The sequence below is a fragment of the Lissotriton vulgaris genome, chromosome 3_1 (assembly GCF_964263255.1).
Source record: "Lissotriton vulgaris chromosome 3_1, aLisVul1.2, whole genome shotgun sequence".
Lineage (NCBI taxonomy): Eukaryota > Metazoa > Chordata > Amphibia > Caudata > Salamandridae > Lissotriton > Lissotriton vulgaris.
In genome coordinates this window covers 643,002,113-643,006,638 of record NC_141689.1, presented here as the reverse complement: position 1 = coordinate 643,006,638, position 4,526 = coordinate 643,002,113, and the positions used below count along the sequence as shown (strand labels likewise).

The following is a 4,526-nucleotide window of genomic DNA, read 5'->3' as shown; positions in this document are numbered from 1 at the left end:
AATTGAAGAACATCCGGAAACAATGGGCCTGAAAGGAGGTTCATTTAGATTTTTATGTACTTTCGGTAGAAAGTACATTTTAGGTCTTCTAGGATATATCTGCCTCAAGTACCGTTTCGTCGTATTGTCAATCCAATTTAGATCCCCAGCCTTATCCAAAATGTTGTCCAAATTTTGAGATATACTTGTTGTCGGGTCATTTTCAAGTTTAGCATATGTTTCCTCATTCTGCACATGCTCATCACCCTTCAGTTTGTAGAACATAAAATCCATGAGAACAAGTCCTCCACCTTTATCTGCTTTCTGGAACATCAAATCCTTGTTCTTCGCTAGCCTTTGGAGAGCACTGTATTCCGCTCGTGTAAGATTCTTAGCTTTCCTCTTGAACTGAATTCTATTCATATCAGCCTTTACTAAGATTTCGAACGTGTCCAAGGTTTTGTGGGATATGGGTGCCATGAAGTTGCTTTTTGGTTTAAACTGTCTATCCACATTCTCCGCATCTTCTACTGGGTTCAAAATTGTAAAGAAATGTTTCAACCTCAGGATTCTCATAAACTTGAAGAATGCTACCTCAACTTCCAATGCGTTAGTGTGATATGTGCTCACAAAAGATGTACCTTTGTTCAAAAGTTTCTTTTGAAAGCTTGATAAGGAGTAGCTGGAAATATTGATTATAAGGTCTTGGTCTGACTTCGCAGCCCCGTCTTTTTCAGTTGTTCTTTGTCCTTCTCCCTTTCCTTTTCCTTGTCCTCTTCTCGTCGTTTGTCTCCAGTTTGAGTTGTTGAAACCTCCGGTGGTTTGCTCGGTGGTAAATCCTTCTCTAAAAAAGAAACCAATGACGGTCCAGCTGCTGTATCTGCTTGATCCGAAAGTTGCGGTGTTGATTTTTGTGGTTGTGTGGCAGTCAAAGGCTGTCTCACAGTGCTCAGTTCACTATCAGAAACTACACTCTCATCCGAGGAAGCTGGTTGCTGTTTTTTACTATTGAATCTCCTCTTGGCGTAGACTTCCGCCCAAGTGTAGGCCTCGTTTAACTTTTTAATCAATAGTGTCACGTTTGAATTTGTGCAACTTAGTTTCTTCTAGCTCCTTTCCGTATTTATCCAATCGTGTGTTGATATCTTCTAGAGTCCTAGCCCATACATCTTCCTCAATTCTCTCTGATAGATCTCGTTTTACATTAAATATTTCCTCCTCCAAGTCACGTATGGTCTTCGCGAGTTCCTCAATTAGCAGTAAGATCAAATCCAGGGAACATTTATTCAAAATTTCGAACCACTTTTCCATTAATTTTGGATTGTTGTTTAATCTATATAGCATCGGTCTTATAGCGAATCTCAGGCCTCTGGGAATACGCTTCACACAGTGATACTGGATAAGCGTCGTGGAGTGTAGTCTCTGATTTAATTCTCGCCTAGTAAGGTATTCGAGTTGTTTTAGTTGTTGTGTCACGGATCCTCCTTGTGCATCAAAAGTTTTGGATTCCTTGATAAGTTTATGAATTTGATTTGCCTCTTCTGCTGTGTATACCTTCGTGTTGGCTCTGTTATCTGTGATGGCCGCGATTGAATCGAACGACATCTTCAAAGTGGTGCTAGCGCCCTATAGTTGCAGTGTGATATAAAGTGAATATGGAAGGGTGCTGCACTCAATTCACATGAATCAAAAATGTTAATCCGGTATGTGTGCTGTACTGGACTAGTGCCTGCAAACTACGTGAAATAAATGTATATGGCCTGGTGTTGTAAGTCACCATGACTCCAGTACGCACTACTTCAATACAATTATTTGACGTTAGTACATTCTTTTTTATTTAAACAAACAATAATCAAGCAATCATTTTGTTCACTTTGATATTTCCATTCCTAAAAACAATATATTTGTATCATTACTTTCACAGAAATGCAAACAAATTCAATGGTTCGTACAACTTAAATCATAACGATTAATCTACACCCAATGCATTTTGGGGCAGGTGCCCCTTCGTCAGCGTTCTTGACTGTGGTTCTATTTTTTGTCTAGGCTCTTGAAAAATATTGGACTACAGTACAAGTGAGCTCAATTAATGAGCATGTTTGAAAAGTTTGAGTGTTCTCCATGCACGTTTTTTCTTACATGTATTCCCCTCGTTTCCGCTTTTTTCAGATTTTTTCACAGATAATTACTCAGGTAACAGTTTCATAATATCAGGGACTATTTGATGTCTATTTTATTAAATAGATATGTATACTAAAAAACCCTATATCGTTTTCCCTCATCCAGATAACACAAATTCATGAAGTTGTATTGGAATTCATAATTCCAACATACTCGTAGTAAGAAGCTATTTGATTACAGAAACTTAGCATCAAAGTATTCAGTTTTATTCTTGCATCAAGAGTAATGAGATTTCTTTCTTTCTTTTCTTTTTTCCTTTTCTATACACAGACCCCTGACGAAGGGGCACCTGCCCCGAAATGCATTGAGTGTAGATTAATCATTATGATTTAAGTTGTACGAACCATTGAATTTGTTTGCATTTCTGTGAAAGTAATGATACGAATATACTGTTTTTAGGAATGGAAATATCAAAGTGAACAAAATGATTGCTTGATTATTGTTTGTTTAAATAAAAAAGAATGTACTAACGTCAAATAATTGTATTGAAGTAGTGTGTACTGGAGTCCTGGTGACTCACAACACCAGGCCATATACATTTGTTTCACGTAGTTTGCAGGCACTAGTCCAGTACAGCACACATACCGGATTAACATTTTTGATTCATGTGAATTGAGTGCAGCACCCTTCCATATTCACAACAAATTTGGAGAGCCTGTCCTGGCAGGGTTTGCCCGTTCCTTCGGATGTGTCTGCCAAGCTGAGAGAGGCGGGAGTGGATTAAGCCCATTATGTTCAGTGGTGGCATAGGATCCATGGAAGCCATTCACATCAAGAAAGAGCAACCAGAGCCAGGAATGGCGGTAGTGAAAGTTGGAGGACCTGTATACAGGATTGGAGTTGGGGAGGAGCAGCCTCCTCGATACAGGTGCAGGGAGATAATGCCAGTGAACTGGATTTTGGAGCTGTGCAGCGAGGTGATGCTGAAATGGAGCAGAAGATGAATCGAGCAATCCGGGCAGGTGTGGAGCGCCAGAACATGAACCCTATTTGTAGTATCCATGACCAGGGGGCTGGAGGCAATGGAAATGTGTTAAAGGAGTTGAGTGAACCTGCAGGCACTGTGATCTATGCTGGCAAGTTCCAGCTAGGTGATCCCACTTTGAGTGTGCTTGAGATCTGGGGTTCAGAGTACCAGGAGTCCAACGCCCTTCATATGCGCCCTCAGGATGCAGACTTTCTGAAGAAAGTATGTCAACGTGAGAAGTGTCCTGTCAATTTTGTGGGAGAAATCACTGGTGATGGCCGAATTGTGTTGTTGGACAGGCATGTCCAGAATACTGTCCTTGATGCAGAAGATCGATTGTAGTTCCTGCTTGGATAGGGTGCATACCTCTGCCAAAGAGAAACCCAATTTCTAACAACCTCAAAGAGTACAGTAACACAAACGACTGCATACAAGGTTAGTAAATCTGGGCCAGAACCTTTCTTCCTGGCCTAGACAATCATAAGAGCAAAATGTCCTCCATGTAAGTCAAAAGACAAACTCATCTGAGGTCCTCAGGTAACCCAGAGCTGAAATTCCATTCTGGGCGATTACAAGTAGGCATTCATTTCTAGCGTCCACAATTCTGGGTCTAGTGACACTAAATACTGTTTCACGGGGGTCGAATATGCGCGTGGTGAAACTGCTGCAGACGAGTAGGGATTTTGGACAATAACACAGACCGGTCCCCCCACCGGATCGCTGCAGCACACCGGGGGGAGGACCACACAATGCTCTCCTGGCCTATTCTAACTGTGTATTATAGACCAAAGGGGGTTGGCAAGGTGCACAGCACTTTCTTGAGTGGTCAGTGTTTTCACAAACTTTAATATTTTTGCAGTTAAGTTTTGTAAAGGTTGGGTGCTCCAGCAGGTAACGTATCCGTCCATATACGTTGTCAAATAATAAGAAATGTGCGCACATGCATTATGAACGCATCCCTGCCATTGGGCACTCCTTTAAGTTCTTGACAGAAGACTCACTTCAAATTAGGTTGATTATTGTTTTAATGTTCCAATTGATTAATATTCACCAGTACTTTACTTCGATATTTTCATTTCATATCAAGTGAAGCTTTCAAATAATCCTTATATTCAATATACATATCATTTCATTCAACGTCGCTCCAATGCATTTCGGGCTCCATCGCCCTTTTCAGAGCTCCTTGACAAAGTGCGCACATTTCTTATCACTATTCTAACTGTGGCCAGGCCTGGCCATGGCCCCATTCCAAGGACTCAATGCCCATCAACCCTTCCACTAATATCTTCTGCCTTCTCGGAGCAAGCAGGGAAATGCCAGTGGATGTGTCCCTGGAATGGGAGAAAACCCACAGTACAGGGGTACAATAGTCCAGAGGCTGACTGGTTATTCCCTATTC

The 4,526-nt window shown here is 41.2% G+C and overlaps 1 pseudogene; it reads left to right on the top strand.

The window, feature by feature from the left end:
- Positions 1-1,757: 1,757 nt before the first annotated feature.
- Positions 1,758-3,469, top strand: LOC147726870 (phosphoribosylformylglycinamidine synthase pseudogene; annotated as a pseudogene).
- Positions 3,470-4,526: the final 1,057 nt, after the last annotated feature.